This window comes from Trachypithecus francoisi, unplaced genomic scaffold (genome assembly GCF_009764315.1).
Source record: "Trachypithecus francoisi isolate TF-2019V2 unplaced genomic scaffold, Tfra_2.0 Lachesis_group14, whole genome shotgun sequence".
NCBI lineage: Eukaryota > Metazoa > Chordata > Mammalia > Primates > Cercopithecidae > Trachypithecus > Trachypithecus francoisi.
The window spans coordinates 9,252,349-9,270,916 of NW_022681459.1; positions in this window are offsets into that span (position 1 = coordinate 9,252,349).

Consider the following 18,568-nt stretch of genomic DNA (forward strand, 5'->3'; position numbering starts at 1 on the left):
ATATCTTCCTTTTGAATGGATAAGAGGATATCAAAAATACATTAAACTAACTGGTAATAAAAAACATGATAGAAATTTCTGCATCAAGTTTATTGACAAAAATATTTTTAAATCTCACATAAATCTTCTGATAATGTGTTTCAGAAGGAAGACTTAGAAGATGGGAAAAATAAAAAAGAATGGTAAGTTTGGTGAAAGGAAAATTTCTGCACTGAGAATGAGTTTAGATTAGATGCTTGCTAAGACAGCTTATTCCTTTAAGAGTCGTGGAGGTAGATAGTGGAGAGGTAGAGAAAAGAGATTGGGAAGGATGAGACAGTAGGCAGGAGGAAGGATAAAGAGAGGTGGCTTAAAGGGTACAGACATACAGTGGGATAGAATAAATAAATTCAATGTTTGATAGCTGATTAGGGTGACTAGAGTTAAACAAAAATATATTGTACTTGGAAGGCGGATACCCTAAATACTATGACTTGATCACAGTGCATTATATACATGCAGTAAAATCTCACACATACCCAATTTACTTATACAAATTTTTTAAAAAGTCATTAATGTTTACTGCTTAAAAAAAAGGAACAAAATTAAAAACATTACTTTGAAGACTTGTAGCCAAGAAAAATTAGAATTTAGTTGAAACTGTAGAAAATAATATAAAGTGAAAACAAAATTAGGCAAGACTAGAATCTAACAACAGGTGTACTCTAGTTTTGAAACATAACGTTTTCTTTCTCCAGTCTCCCATTTTTACTAAAGAAAAAATATGGTAGGACTAGTTTGCATTATCATATTTGGCCTAATTATTAGTATACAATGCAGCAAGAATAATTATTTTTTACATAGGCTTTTAAGTTGGCTTTGATGGAACTTTGTTCCATAGGAGGAATGTCAGATAAGGCTTTTTTAAAGCTGGGCCCAGTCATGGATTTGTGCCATTAAATATCTATGAGTGGGGTAAATTTCCTCTCCTATTAAGGTTCCAAGATAAACGTGGAGCTTCTGTGCCTGTCAGAAAGTGACATTCTTTACTTACCAAGGGTCAAAAACCCTGGGTAGGGACTGTGTACACAAAATACAAAGCCAATTTTTCTAAGGGCTTTATTGTCTCCATAAGTCAAGCTTGATTCCTTTAAGGAGAGCACACCAGGCCGGGCGTGGTGGCTCACACCTGTAATCCCAGCACTTTGGGAGGCCGAGGCAGGCAGATCGTGAGGTCAGGAGATCGAGACCATCCTGGCCAACACGGTGAAACCCCGTCTCTACTAAAAATACAAAAATTATCTGGGTGTGGTGGCATGTGCCTGTAATCCCAGCTACTTGGGACACTGAGGCATGAGAATCACTGAAACCCTTGAGGCAGAGATTGTAGTGAACTGAGCTTGCACCCCTGCACTCCAGCCTGGTAACAGAGTGAAACTCTTTCTCAAAAAAAAAAAAAAAAAAGAAAGCACACTATTCCAATCAAACCTTGGTAAAAATAACCAGTTTTTCCAATTGCATCCTGTTACAAAGGAAAACAGATTCTTATTGCAATTATGCAAATAACTGTATTGCCTTAAGTTAAGAATACTCACAGATTCCAAATTCTGAAGAAATTAGGTAGAGAGAAACAAATATGCTCCAAATTTTGTTTGGATGTATACTAAATTATTATATTAGCATACATATATTAGTATACATTAGTATACATGGGCATATATACTAAATTATTAAAAGCTGTCAATAGCTCAAAGGAAAAGTTTTAAGATGCTGAAATACAAAACAAAAGTTCAGCAACATTTAAACAAAAAGTCAAAAAGATTAGTTTAGTCTATGCAGTTACTTCCTGTTCTGCTTGATATTCATGAACATTTTAGTTCTCCACGAGTCCTGAAAATTTTTCCTCTATTCTGATGTCACTATCTCCAAAGTTCTAAGAAACCTGCATTGGAGAACACCTGTTGGAGTTTTATAGCTGATTATAAAACCACCTTCTAAAGAGGACTGAAGCAAGACAACAATTATCCATGAATGAAAAAAAATGGTTTTAAAGCAGCCATAGTCAAAAGACAGGATTGACAAAGAAACCTGTTTCCTCTGTGGCACACAATAATTTCAACATAACAATTATGACAATTACTGATAATTTACATTAAATTATATTAGAATTACAAGAGTATTCCATAATTTTGGAACACATACCAATAAAATAGTTATACAACTACAGCTCCCCTGCCAAAAAAAAACACCATTTCATGTTAGATGATGCTTCCTGTATAATTTTTATACCAAATAAGCCAAATTATGTCATTTTTGGATTTTAGGGAACCTAATGTTTTAAAGGATTAATTAGATTAGAAAAAGACGTAATTTATAACTTGATTTTGGAAAGTCCGTCAAATATAAATGGTTTAAAATACTTGATATTACAAAATAGGATTACAGATCATTGTAAAGTCATTTATTTAACCAAAGTGATAATGCAAGCATTTCAAAAAAGAAAAATTTTTATTCTTTGAGAGAGGAAACTTAATGGTTTAAGTAAAAAGCCCTGATTAAAAAAAAAAAAAAATAGCCTGAGGCCGGGTGTGGTGGCTCATGCCTGTAATCCCAGCACTTTGGGAGGCTGAGGTGGGCAGATCGCCTGAGGTCAGGAGTTCAAGACGAGCCTGGCCAACATGGTTAAACCCCATCTCTACTAAAAAAACAAAAATTAGCCAAGTGTGGTGGTGGGTGTCTGTAATCCCAGTTACTTGGGAGGCTGAGGCAGGAGAATCACTTGAACCCAGGAGGTGGAGGCTGCAGTGAGCTGAGATCTCACCATTGCACTACTCCAGCCTCTGCAACAAAAGCGAGACTTTGTCTCAAAAAAAAAAAAAAAATGAAGACAATTACATTTGTTTTTCAAAAGTTTGCAAACAATCTATAAAGTTTAGTCTTGATTATAAAATGTAACTTCTGTAAGACTGTCATAACCTTTATAACCTTTATTAAGTAGTTGGTTAATGCTTAAAGAAAAACTTGCTAATCTGACGCAGGAGTCCATCTTCTAATTTTGCGTCAGTCAGCCTTTGACACTAATGATTAATTTATAGAGAAACTAAACTTACTTTATCTTCCTAAATTGGCCCTTACAATTTTATGTGCCCACTGCTTCCATGATAGTCTCTGGGCCTTGAGGAGTTGAATAGCTTTAACTTCTTGTCCTATGTCTCGGGAATGCAGTTCATTTAGATTGGCATCTTCTACGGGATCTGAAGATGAGGCTTTCATTGCTGGTCCTGTTGAAGAATTAGCCAGACTTGGTGTTCTTTTTAGACCCAGGAGTTAAAGCTTTGTAACTCAATGTTACCAGGACTTTAAAAACACATATAGGGAGATACATGGATCTAATAACCTTAATTAAAAAAAAAAAATCTCAGTTTTTCTTTTTTCCTAAGCAAATCAAAACTTAATAACATGATAACTTGATTATATAAAAGTATATTTTTTTCTATATAAATTCTCTTATTCTGACTTACACTGAGCATTCATGATATGATCGGATTTTCTGGTTTGTTCTGAACATCCCTCCTTTATAAAAAACCAGTTATTTTAGGACTAAATTTACCATACAAGATTTTTTTACATATAAAATTATTTCTCTTTTAGCTTTTTACCTCAAAAAAAAAAACCTCTATATTTTTATAATTTTCTTTCCATTCTTTTTATTTCTTGGTCCCTTTTACCTCGTTTTATACAAAACCTTTATGTAAATTTTGAATTAGACAAAACTTGTTCACCCGTTTTTTAGCAAGAATGTTTTTCTACAATATATATTTATATTAGAAAATACCCAAATAATGAAATATCTATTATTTAATTTTACTTTATATTCTAAATTATGTTGTTTGTCTACAAGTATTTATCCTATTCCATTTACCTAATTTTTAATTTTAATTGCCTACCTAGATTATTTATGAAAACTGTGATAGTCATGATTTAAAGTTATGAGACCACCACTGCAAAATTATAACTGAGACGGTGAAAAATGATTTGACCTAACTGATTCCATTTTGCTCTTAACTTCCAAGCTGCCGTTGTTTATTCCTGGGCATAGGTCAAACTAACTTTGGGAGGAACTTAGTTTATAGTTCACAGTTTAGCACTGAAACAAGGCTATGAAACAGTCCTTTCCCAACACAAACCTCCTTATTGTCTGTGGACTAAAGTGCCTAAAGCCACAGGATTAGAAATTATGGTAATCTTACTAAATTCAAGATGCACCTACTTTTTATTAAACCTATATCAATGTCTTATTTATTCAATATTACAAAAGCAAATATCATTCTGTTCTGGGCTGTGCTTATAGTTCTGTAACCCTTATGCCAAATTTTGACACCTTTTAGTATTAAGTAGGAATAAGTATGAAACTGTTTGATTAATAAATGCAAGCACAAAACACAAATGTATGCTGGCAATTCTTAAAACATTTCTCATATTACTTTACCAATAATTTTAAAACTAACTTATTTATTAAATATTTTACTTAAGTCACATGAAATTGAAAAAGCATTTGACTAGTCTTTTCTTTTTCAGTTTCTGATTTAAGCACTTTTATTTTTCTTTAAGCCAATTATTTAGAGCTCTTTTATATATTTTTAGTAGTAAAACATTGTGTACATAAGACATGAAAACAGATAAAGACATATTAAGCATGCCAATGAAAACACATTTTATAGATTCATAAAGATTCCCCTTTTTTAATTTTTTTTTTTTTTTTTTTTTTTGCTATCTTAGACTTTCAGATTCTTGATTACCTGTTTTACCACTCTAAGCAGCTGTCAGCTAAATAGCCTTAAATTTGCACAATAAAGGAAACAGTTCAGGTGAAAATCAGAAAATGTCTGGTGGTGCTAGAGGGAGAAGCTTTTACAAAGTACTTTTCTGTTTTCTTTTTGGAAACAAAGACATTTCTGAGTGTCTAAACTACACTCTTCCTTAAAAACCCAGGGGTAGCCTCTGTTGCAATAACTATTTTAGTCCAAAAAAAAAACAGGTGAAAAGTTAAGCTGACTTTTAACCATTGAACTCTTTAAAAATTTTTTTGTATCTTATTACAGTATTTCAGTTAGGACAAAATGCTGCTAAATGAAAAATGATCACACAAATTATATGATTTCTGAGAGCTCTAAGGGTAAGCAGAAATTAACATCAGCTTGTTGTTAATGCTAACCTTAGGCATTTAAAAAGAATTTGCAAGACAGAATTCCAAACCAGTTTCTTACCTATTGGTGGGTCTCAGGTTGTAGATTGCTCTCTACCATGCTAGAAGCAGGTAAAAGAAAACTCATTTTCCCTGCTGGAAGTGAGCTCTGCCTTCCATCATCATGGAAGCAGGAAAACCTTACCTTCCTTGTTGGAAGCAAGTACAGCTCCAAAAAAAGAGGAATTGTACAGCAAAATAAACTTTAGATCTTGACCAAATTTTGGGACATCAGAACAAGCACTAATAGGAGATTTGCCAAAGGTTAGGGGCATCTCCATTCAGAATCCCTCCCTGGTTATCAAAATGTGAATCCATAAAATCTGAGACAGATCTCGGTTAATTTAGAAAGTTTATTTTGCCAAGCTTGAGGAAGCACCTGTGACACAGCCTCAGGAAGTCCTGATGACATGTGCCCAAGGTTGGGGCACAGCTTAGTTTTACACATTTTAGGGAGACATGAGACATCAATCAATATATGTAAGAAGTACACTGGTTTTTGTCTGGAAAGGTGGGACAACTTGAAGCAAAGGCAGGAAGACTTGAAGCAGGGAGAAAGTCACAGATAGATGAGGCACAAATGGTTGCATTCTTTTCAGTTTCTGATAGTCTTTCCAAAGGAGGCAATCATGTACGCATCTATGTCAGCAAACAGAGGGGTGACTTTGAATATAATGGGAGGCAGGTTGGCCCCAAGCAGTTCTTGGCTCCAGGATTCCCTTTAGTTTGTGATTTGGGGACCCCAAGATTTATTTTCCTTTCAAACCCATTTACTTGTACAAATTAAATAATACATTAAATGTTTACTGTTTTCAACCAGAAAAAAAAAAGGTTACATAATCTCTTCCTCTAAATTTCCAACTCTGTCGTGGAATTCACAAGCAGAAAGGTCAGCAGATACGAGGGGCCCTGCTCACTCAGCCTCCTGTGAATGGCAGAGCTAGGTAGGCTGTATGCACTGCTGGTCACGGTGTGGGTCTATGGTCCAGCAGACCCTTCCCTACCATAGTTCTACCTTCTTGAAATTCAAGGGCACCCACTTTGTCATGGGTGCCCATCAATGACATTTGTTGCCAAAGTATCCACATTTACCTGTCATCTGTTTACAGACTGTTGGAAATACCTGGAGACCTTGAAGAGAAGTGAGATTGAGCTGCAGCCCAATGTTGATCATCATGCACCTGTGTTAAATACAAGTACACTCTCGATTGTGTAGCTCTTAAAAGTATATATATGCAAATATGTTTCTGTATGTTTATGGAACTCATGCCTTTAAATATTGTAAGTTGAACATAATTTCTAAAAGTTACGTATGTAAAAATGTAATATTTCGGGGTGTCTACAAATTAATTAAGGCATAATTTTACTATATAATTGCGAGTTGAGACTGTCCTATTCTCAAAGTAATTTGAAAATAGTAACTTTGGCTGGGCCGAGTTTGGGAGGCTGAGGTGGGTGGATCACGAGGTCAGGAGATCGAGATCATCCTGGCCAACATGGTGAAACCCCATCTCTACTAAAAATACAAAAATTAGCAGGGCGTGGTGCCATGTGCCTGTAGTCCCACCTACTTGGGAGGATGAGGCAGGAGAATCACTTGAACCCAGGAGGCAGAGGTTACAATGAACTGAGATTGCACCACTGCACTCCAGCCTGGCGACAGGCTCAAAAAAAAATGTAACTTTAAGAAAATATAAAATATGCATATAACCATGAATAGTATTGTTAACTGTTACAGAAAAATATTGTACAAAGAATTGCAGCTATATTTAAAGTTAAGCATGTGCTTTTATGTTTAGAACCATTTGCTGGGATTTAATCATGAATAAAACTCAGAAATAAAAGTTTTGTTACAAAGTAATAATGTTCTTTGAAGGCCCAATTATTTCTTACATAGGATTCTACCAGGTCACATACTATGACTGATAAATATCACTCTAGTCCTCTTATGAAAAATTATTTTAGATAACAGCCTTTGAAAGAAAGACACAGAAAAGCAACTTAAACTAGCTTAGTAACATGGAATGTTAGAGGTAGAGCCAATGGAATCGAAGAATGGGATGAGCAGGAAAGAGCTAATCCTCAAAGTATTGGCTTCAAGGCAGTTGATGTCCATCTCTCATCTCTGCTGTATGTATCTGACTTAGTTCTTTCTTGCTGCACATTTGCTTCCTAAATACCTTGGGAATATGAGCACCAATGAGTGCAGTTTAGCACTTCTGGGTGCTAAGCAACTTAATTTAAAAGCATTTAATCCTACTATCACAGAAGGACTCTTGATGTTGTTATTCACAGTGGAAGTATTCCAGTGGAGGGAAAAAAATCTACTGGCTTGTTAAGGTTAAAACTCACCAAAGATCACTGAATGAATTGTGGTTGGTTCTGTAAACAAACACTAGGAGAGATTCGGTTCTTTGTTTACTCCAGGGGTAAGTCAACTACAGCTAGAGTTGTGTAGTTAGGGAAGGGGTAGATCCCATTTTCACCAAGTATTTGGAAAAAAAATGAAAGGTAGTCATGATAAGAGAAGGGCTCTGGTCAACAGAAAACATGAGAGTCCTCCATAATGGCTGGACAATAATATTGAAGCCAACTCTTTTTTTTAACATTGTAATAAAAAAATTCATATTAATTTTAAGCAGAAAGAAAAAATAAACCATATCAGTTTGTCTTCTCTCTGAACTCTTGAGCTATGCCAGGCAATACATTCCATTACACGTAATGTGCCTTGTAGCATTTGAAAATGTACTCCACGTTACATACCATGTTTTTTCAGCATTGCATTTCCACCTAAACATTCTGCTTATTTTCCTCCTCAGTGCACTCTGGCTTGATATTATATCCATTAAAATCAATGTCAAGGATTGAGCAAAATCCTCTAGCTATGGAAAATAAACACGTATTACATTGGAAGAATGGATCAATTACTTCTGAACTAACAGTGTATTTATGTTTTCAGACTTTGAATTTTCACTTATCTTTGTGGACACATCAGTTTTCATTCTTAAATTTTAGGTAAATTAGTTTATATACCATTTGTTTGCATACCAGATTATTTTCTTTATTTTTATTACATAAAATATTATCAATCCAGATCTACAGAATTAATTGGATATATTTTTAACAGAAAAATTTTGTAACAATGTAATTGTTTTAATTTATTACTCTCATCTTTTGAGTTTTTATATGTTCATTTACTTTCAATTTTATTCTTTACCATTTAAGTCTTTTCCTATGATCTGTTTATTTTCTAATTTTATGAGTATGACTTTCGTAAATTTAAATTTCAAAAGTTGGCTGAGATCAATATTTTATGTTTATCACCTTCTACATAATATGTAAGTGTTATAAGCGTTATTTCAATGAACCAAATCCAAGTTTAACCCAATTTTATTTATTTTAGCATATTAAACATTTTGAAGTATTGTACTGCATGTTCTGACTTATAAGTGGGAGCTAAATGATAAGAACACAGGCACACACAGAAGGAGCAACCGACACTGCGGCCTACTGGAGGGTGGGAGGAGGGAGATGATCAGGAAAAATAACTAATGGGTACTAGGCTTAATATCTCGGTAAGAAAATAATCTGTATAACAAATCCCCAGAGCAAACATTTCCCTATGTAACAAACTTGCACCTGAACTTAAAATAAACATCTAAAAAAGATATATGTTCACATATACACACACACGTATATAATTTCATGAATGTTATCATTTTATAGCAGTATATGGTAAACCTATGTATATTTTTAATCTATGCTGGATTCTAGTGACCACTTCTTTTTCTAAGTATTTATATATAAGATATATCAGTATATATATTTCATCATATAGGTTTCATCACATTGAGCTACAATTCAAAGAATTTGCTGTGTTCTATTATCTGTGAATAAATTTCCTCTTTATATTTTGGCTAGCTACTACTATGCACTACTCCTCAATTACCAAGACAATTGGTCCTTGAACAATGTGCAAGTTCGGGTCACTGACCTCTGAACGGTTGAAAATCCACATATAACACTTGACTTCCCCAACTGAACTAATGAACTACTAATAGCCTATTATTGACCCAAAAGCTTGCATATATATAAACAGTTGATTAATACATAATTTGTGTATGTATTATATATGGTGTTCTTACAATAGAGTAAGCCAGAAAACAATAAAATATTGAGAAAATATTAAGAGATTCCTAAGAAAGATAAAATATATTTACTATTTATTAAGTGGAAGTGGATCATCATAAAGGTCTTCATTGCCATTGTCTTTGTGTTGAGTAGACTGAGGACGAGGAGGAAGAAGAGGGACTGGTCTTGTTGTCTCAGAGGTGGCAGAGGCAGAAGAAAATCCATGTGTAAATGAACCCACACCTTTCAAACCCATGTTGTCCAAGGGTAAACTGTATAATACAAAGAAGCATTCTGCAATATGTGTAAGCTATTTAGAATACTGGAAGTGAAGTAATTTTTTTTTTTTTTTGAGCGAACAAAGTTTATATCAAGAAAATAGGTAAATATTTAAAAACAGAGTTTCTCAAGTAGTGTCTCCCTTTCATTCTCCTTGCAGATAAACTTTCAAACCATAGAATATTTCTCCATGACCTGAAGAATCAGGATCAAGCCCTCAAAATACCCTAGTGAGTCTTTCTGACAGGTTGTAGGGATGACCTTTTGAACATGACCAAGATTTTTTGGTTGCTCATCCTATCATGATGTCCTGACCATCTTTCCGAAATGGAACCTATATTGATGGATTCAATGTAGGCAAAATTCCACTATCTACCAAATAGCTGTGCTTTCTTCATTTTGCAGGTAGAAATAAGGTTGTAGATTAGAATACGGTACAGCAAATATTCACCCCCTCACACGCCCCATTTCCTGGAAAGAATATGTTTCCTGTCGCTTTGATGCTGAGCTTGTTCTGTGACTTGTTTTGGCCTCATATTAAGTAGAGCATGCTGTCCTGTCTCTCGACCTGGGCTTGGCAATACATTTAAGTTGCTTTGGCCAATGGGGTGTTAGCAGACATGATGCAAGACTTGAAACAAGGTTGCATTAGTTTCACTATAGCAAGAACAAGCCTCCAGTAACTTTTTGTCTAAGGAGCAGGAGGCAGGCAGAGAGTACATCCTAGATCTGGCTTGTAGCCAGAGCCACTGAGTCCTAGATGACCCACAGATTTATGACAAATAAATGGAAAAAAAAAAAGTTTGCTTTTTTTTTCATTTGTTTTTTAATCACTACTTCTTCAGACAAGATTTTTGTTCGGCCTTTGCTAAGTATGTTTCTCCTGACTATAACAAGGTTATTATCTTTTTTTATATATACTTTAAGTTCTGGGGTACATGTGCACAACGTGCAGGTTTGTTACATAGTTATACATGTGCCATGTTGTGAAATAAATTTTAATTTGGAAACATGACTTAAAATAGTGAAGTCATCTGTTATTAAATCACTGCTTTAATGTGTCTTGAATTATGAGTTATAATGTTTATTTTATTCAGCTTTCAGGTTCTTTTCATTTGTAGTGTACATAGCATTAATTAACAGTAGTTTAGAGTTTTCTCAGTAGCATATCTCTAGGTTTTCTAAAATTATGCTACCATTTAATACTTACACAAAATAATTCATATGTATACAGTAATTCCTATTTTAAACTTCTGGGCTCATTAGCCACTTTCTTTTGATGTGATAAACTTCAAAGTTTCTGAACACTTAAAAGATTTAAGGCATCCTAAATTTAACCTTTAGCTAGATGGTCAGATTTTTATGAAGAATCATGTCTCATATTTTCATTACTATCACTGATCCTAATGTGGTCCTATATGAAATTATCAACATACACTTATTAGATAGAAAAGTCAAAGAAAAACATGGATCAACAAAATATAATTGCTACAAAGATGTCCTGCATGCTGTAGCTGCATGCTGCACGCATGCAGGCATACAGAAAGATTATCAAAAAGGTCTAAAAATGTAATCATATTATTTTAAGAAAAGGTATTATCAGCATCTATACAGAAAAGTTTAGTAATTTCCTGCTGGCTGTTCACAAAATGTAATGAAACCTGTAAAACATTGAAAAGGAGACATAATAGTATGAATTTACTTTCTTCTATGTAGTGCTTCTTCTTTCTTTTCTTCCAAGTCTTTTTTCAAACCTTTTCAAGTTCTTTTAATCTCTAATGATGCTCAGAAAGTACTGAAGTGCATTTTTACTTGCCAAATTGATTCCACTTCTAAGCAATCTTTAGAATTCAAATAAAATTCACTATTCTGCTGACTCTAGCTAAACGCTTTTCTCACAAATGCATTTTAAATCATGTAAAAGAAAAAATCTGCAATTTATACAGTTGCTGAAAATTCATGATTAGTGATCATTTATGATCTCATTTTAGATTACTTATCTTATTAAGAAGAGTTTTCTGCTGTCATATTTTAAAAATCCCAGGTTGGTATTTAAACTTTTTTTGAGGCCAAGTGAGTACTGCTTGAGTAAAATTTACTAATTGAGGGAAAAATGTGTCTCTACCATGATGCTATACATATTCTAAAAAGCCTCTGTCATCCACATGTTCAGTGCATTAAGAACTTACAACCAGGTGTGAATTATTATCCCAGCTACTCGGGAGGCGGAGGCAGGAAGATCACTTGAGCCCAAGGGGTTCAACGCTGCAGTGTGCTATGATTTTACCTGTGAATAGCCACGGCACACCAGCCTACATGACACAGAGATTTTGTTTCTAAATAAATAAATATACACACGCACACACATACACATACATCTATCTATCTATCTATCTATCTATCTATATATATGGAGAGAGAATAGATTCAGTATAGCACAGCTTTTCAGTATGACAAATGTGTGTCTAAATCTTATCTCTTTCATCTATTAGCTCGATGATATAGTTGTCAATTTACTCAATTGCAAAGTGAAACTGCATCTTGCTCACTAGATTATGAGAATTAAATGAGATGCACCTTAAAGCTTGGTATTTAAAATGCTTTAAACTAGTGTCACTTTATTTTACATTTTCTAGATACAAATGGACAAACCCTTCTCTCTGTGACTCATAAAGAAGTAAAAATTCGTTTTTCTTACTCATTAGTTTGCTAGGATTCACATAACAGAGTAGCACGAATTGGGTGGATTAAATCAATAGGAACACATTCTTTAACAGTTCCAGAGGCAAGATGTCTGAAAGGAAGATATTGGTAGGTCCATGCACCCTCTAAAGCTCATGGGGGACATTCTGTTTAATGCATTTCTCTTAACTTTTAGGGCTGGTAGAACTCCTGGAAGTTCTCTGGCTTGCAGCTACATGAATCTTATCTTTGCCTGGATCTTCAGATGGTGGTTTTCCCTCTGTGTCCACATCTCTGTGTTTTCACACTGCCGTCTCCTCTTTATAAAGGGCACCAGTTCTATTGGAGTAGGGTCCACACAAATGATGTAATCTGAACTCGATGATGTCTGCAAAGACTCTGTTTTCAGATAAAGTCACATCCATGGATAATAAGGATTAGGACTTCAACCTATTTTATTTTGGGGGGTGGTGGGGACACAATTCAACCCACAACATTCCTTATTTTAAGGCACACATTCCAATTTCAGCCAACACTGCAATATTTCTCTCCTCAACTCATATACTCTCTGCCCTTTGACATAAAAATCAGATAAGCCTCCAGACAAGTATAGAAATACATTTACCATTGTATTACCATGTAGAATGTTTTTTCTGCTTTATTCATTTTTGTAGCACACAATGTAATTTTTACAGGTAAAAAACATTCTTAAAAACATGATTCTAATATAAGTCGTTTATTAAACAAAATATACAAAACACGTTATATTAAATATTATAAAACCTAAAACTCTGGCCCTTTTCCTCAATTTTTGTTGGAAGAAATAAAACATCCTCACTGCTTTGATACATTGTGTTCTTTGAAGCAACAGTGAAGTGAACCATTAAAAACTAAAACACTCCATTGAACTGAAAACCAAACTCTGATTGGGAAAGCTAATGCCTTAGGAAAAAGCAGGTTTTTGTAATCTCTGACTTCATGTCTTCTTATATCTTTGATTGATGATGAGAAAAGCTAAATTCTAAACGAAAATGCCACAGTGACTGCAATACTATTACTTCTTGTTTTGCATACCAACAGAAGTTTTAAAAAATGTCCAAAAATGCACACCAAATAGAAGGTGTCAGGACAGCAAGAAATATAACCACATCACATGTACCATTTCATAGTTCATTTCCTAATGGTGAATGAGACTTACATATTTCACAGGCCTTTAATTTACTTGAAAAAACAGAAAAAATACTCTCTCGAATTGCTCATCAGTTTTTTTTCCATATTTTCAAACATAAAACTAAATCATAGTAATTCATAATTAATACACGTCTCAATTTTGGCTATTTAATTACGTCAAGTTAACGGCAGAAATTGGTATGAGTTTCACAAAAAAGTGACTATCTGAGGCAGGTAGTTTATTGCTAAAGTAAAAGAGTCCTTTTACCACATTGGCTGGGGACAATAGTCATAGCCATTCTTCATTTGAATGGAAGATATTGTCTTAGAATATATATCCATGACCCAAAACATGTACCTCATTCAGGGAATTGATAAAAGAATAAAAGCAAGGTAATGGGGAATTCTAACTGTCCAAGAAGATAGCAGAATATGTGAACATTAAGTAAAGTAAATAGGGCAGACTTGATAGTAAAGATAAAATTTGAGCAAAGGTATGAAGAAGGTTAGGTAGTTGGCCCAACTGACATTCAAGACAAGAGCTTCCCAGGCAGAGGAGCTAGCTAGAGTAAATATCCTACAGCAGGAGTTCCTGGTGCGTATGTAGGAGACCAAACAAGCTAAAAATGAAATGACAAGGGGAGAGAAGTAGAAAAAAGTATCAGAAGGATAACAGGGCACCAGAGTTTGTACAGGTTCATTAATTCATAGCTATCATTTTGGAAAGCCACAGCAGTGTGCTGGGGAGTGGGTGTAGTAACATTCCTGGTCTTCTGCTTAAAAAATATAATTTTTGTTACCCAGATAAGAATAGATTGCAGGGGCAAGGGAAAAAGCACAGAAACCTGTTGGATGGTATTTGATTTGTTTTTCTAAGACCACCAGAGCGGGCACAAAAGAACCAGCGACTAGGCAAGTGTAGGAGCAAAACTGCAAGTTTATTTTGGTCACCTAAGGTGTGGGGAAGAGGTCTGTCGGCCTCCGGCAAAGAAGGCCGACAGAGTCCCCCCGTGGGGCTCTCGGACTGCGTTCCTGGAGTCCTGACATCCCGACAGGAGTGAAGGACTGAGGAAGGCCGCGCGTGGCGTCCCTCTGGAGCGGCTTTTCTAGGAGTGGGAGGGCAATAGGCGGGGCACGGGCGTGTCGGGGGGCGTTCCGCAGGTGCGACCAGGTAAATCTTGGTCTCTTCGGATTGACATCACCTGGCGCATGCCTAGTTGGTCTGCACCTTCCCGGGTGGCCGGCTGCATTTTCGCGCGCGTGGGAAAAGTTGGGGGGGGGATGAAGAACCCGGAAGTGCACCATCTTGCCTCCGTTCATCCAAACATTCCAACCTTTTATTGGTAATAGTGATAAGGGGCGCCGTGGTCTGTCTGGCTACTTCCTGCTGTTAAGGGGCGTCGTTAAGGTCGGGGCCCATAGTTGGCATTTGGACGCACGGATGAAAAATAAAATAAGGCACAGTATTAGTATAGGAACAAGGAATGGAAGCATTTGTTGGAATAGGGGAAAAACCCAGAAGGAAGGTCCCAGCAAGGTTGAGGAGTATGAGATAGTTAAGAAAATTTAGTAAGTTTGAGGCGAGTGGGGAAAAGCCAAACTGATTTCCACTGATTGCTTTCAGTAGGGGCCCTTTTTAGCTGAGAATGAGGAACGAGTGTGCAGAGTAGTTGTTGGCCAGGCAGCAATTAAGGAGTGGAGTTTTTGTGGAGTGGATGGCTTTCCGCTTACTCCTACTACAGAGATATTGGATGGAAGGCTAGGTCCAGAGAAGGACGGCAAAACAGAATAGGTAGCCTCGCTGTTGATTAAAAAATTGATTGTCTTACCCGCTACCAGGAGAGTTACCCGCGGCTCGGCGAGGGTGATGGGGGTCCCCGAGTCTCGGCACCTTCAGTTGTAGTTGTCGTCCAGATGTAGGAGCTGGAAGGAGCTCCCAGGATCCTGGGAAAGGGGGTCACATGGAGACGCAGCACCTGTTCTCAGGGTGGGGCAATCAGACTTCCAGTGTCCTCCCTGCTAGCAAGCAGGGCAGGGGGTTGCTGGTGGACGAGGGTTAGGACATTCACTGGCGCAATGTCCTGATGCCTTGCACTTATAGCAAGGCTGCGTTGGGGCTCGGGGACCTTGCGGACACCTGTTGGCATAGTGTCCTGCCTTGCCGCACTTATAGCAGGCTCCTTTCGTAGCCTTGGAGTCTGCGGAGTGTGTACTCTCTGGCCTGGGGTTACGACTGGGCTGTAAAGCCGCTGCTAGGAGCTGTAACTTCTGTTCAAGGTGAGCTTGCCGTCTCCTCTCTGGAGTTATAGACCTTAAGGCTAATTTAACCAGGTCTTGTATTGGTGCCTGTGGACCATCCTCTACCTTTTGAAGTTTCTTACGAATGTCAGGAGCTGATTGAGAAATGAAATAAGACGCCAAAATGGTGGCCCCTGTGGGGGAGGCCGGATCCAACCGGGTATATTGGGTTAGAACCTCAGTCAGTTTAGGGTAGAGGTTAGGATAACCTGGAGGTTATTCCAAGTTAAGTCATAGGCCTGACAAAAGTATCTAAATTCCTTTATGTATATGGTAGGATTAGCTGAGAAATCACCTAAACGCTTCTCAATTTTGGAAAGATCGGCCAGTGAAAAGGGGACATGTACTCTGACTACCCCCTCCGCCCCAGCCACCTCTCGCAAAGGTGCTAACACTGTAGGAGGGTGTGGGCAGAGATAGGGGACTCAAGACAGCCAGTTGGGGGCCCGGAAGGAGGTATGGGACCGAGTGGATTACTAGTAGATAAGGAGGAAGGAGGAGTCTGGGCAGGAAGGGAGGGGGTGGAGAGAGCGGGGAGAGAAGGAGGAGTATAGGGCAGGTCGGGACGAGAGCGTAAGGCCCAAAAGCCTTGTATGTAATTAATTTCAGACCACTTGCCTAGCCACTGGCAGAAATTGCTGAAGTCGATCACGCCACAGTGGAAAGGAAAATTAACCGCTTCCTCCTAAGGTCTTGTTCAAGCTGTAAGGTTTTTAAATTGGCTAGGAGGCACCCTAAGGGGGTGCTCTTCGGAAATTTGGACTGGGGGGTTTCCCGTTTGTTTCTTCTTTACCAACACAATGGACACAATGGAAATGGAAATGGATCCCTGCCTGGCTTCAAAGCGTCCTTTGGAACCAGCAGAGACAGACTGGAGGCTCATGGAGCCAAAGTGGAGATTACCTTCAGGCGGACGTCTCCGTCCTGAACGGGTCTCCCGAGCCACATGGTGGCTCCAAATGGACCTCGGACCTGCACAGGATTTCTGGCCGAGGGAGGTAAAGAGGAGACAAGGGCACTTACCCCAGAGAGGCCCGTGGTCTTTGGAAATTTGGACTGGGGGGTTTCCCGTTTGTTTCCTCTTTACTTACACAATGGACACAATGGAAATGGAAATGGATCCCTGCCTGGCTTCAAAGCGTCCTTTGGAACCAGCAGAGACAGACTGGAGGCTCATGGAGCCAAACTGGAGATTACCTTCAGGCGGACGTCTCCGTCCTGAACGGGTCTCCCGAGCCACATGGTGGCTCCAAATGGACCTCGGACCTGCGCAGGATTTCTGGCCGAGGGAGGTAAAGAGGAGACAAGGGCACTTACCCCAGAGAGGCCCTGAGAGTGAGGGAAGCGGGTCTCAGGTCCTGGTCCGTCTGCCGCATGGGAGCAGGAGGAGGTTCCTCAACCCTTAGAGGCCTGAGGAGGGGTCTCCTCCCCGGTTTCGGCACAAACTGATTTGTTTTTCTAAGACCACCAGAGCGGGCACAAAAGAACCAGCGACTAGGCAAGTGTAGGAGCAAAACTGCAAGTTTATTTTGGTCACCTAAGGTGTGGGGAAGAGGTCTGTCGGCCTCCGGCAAAGAAGGCCGACAGAGTCCCCCCGTGGGGCTCTCGGACTGCGTTCCTGGAGTCCTGACATCCCGACAGGAGTGAAGGACTGAGGAAGGCCACGCGTGGCGTCCCTCCAGGGCGGCTTTCCTAGGAGTGGGAGGGCAATAGGCGGGGCACGGGCGTGTCGGGGGGCGTTCCACAGGTGCGACCAGGTAAATCTTGGTCTCTTCGGATTGACATCACCTGGCGCATGCCCAGTTGGTCTGCACCTTCCCGGGTGGCCGGCTGCATTTTCGCGCGCGCGGGAAAAGTTGGCGGGGGGGATGAAGAACCCGGAAGTGCACCATCTTGCCTCCGCTCATCCAAACAGTATTGAAATGATCCTACAAAGTAATGATGCTTGATTGCACTACTGAAGTAGATGGTGAGAAGCAGTAGGATTCTGGTTTTATCTGGAAAATAGGTTTGGCATGATTTTCTGATTGATTAGATGTAGAGTGAGAAAGAAAATTGTGTGTTTCTGTGTGCACGTGTATGAGTACCTGTGTATGAGTACCTGTGTATGTTTGTCAGTGAGAAAGAGAAAGACAGACACAGACAGAAAGTCAAGGATACTTCTAATTCTAGAATTTGAGCTTCAGCACTGGAAACTATCATCAACTACAAGGGGAAAATGTGTGAGTAGATCAAATGTGAGTACATGTGTGTGATTTTGCAGTGGGGCTCTCAAGAGCTCAGCTTTGGATCTACTAAGCTGGAGAAATCTATTTGTTATTCATTTCACAGAAGTTACTGATGTCAGAATTTTGTACTTTGTGCTTATACTCTCTCCCTATATCCTGACCATGGAAGAATCAAATGAAAAGACATATGGCAGAGAAAGACGGGAGATTAGAAGATAGAATCACATCCTACTGCAGGTTGTGAGCCGAGCCATTAGCCCAACCTAAGTTTGAGCAGAGAAATAAATTTTAAATTGGATAAGAGATGAAAGATTTAAGTTGAACCAGATTAGATTTTGTAATATCTGAATGTAACTGGAGACTTTGCTTCAGATATAATTAACCATAGAGATAGGGATTACAGAATATGAATGAGATGAATATTAAAATAAAACACAATATTTTCCAGTTTGTACTGGAAAGATCAAATTACCAAACAAATGTGTTTCTGATACATTATAGTCAAATATATATGCAACAGGCAATAAATCTATAGGAGCATGAGCCTCTCAAGTAT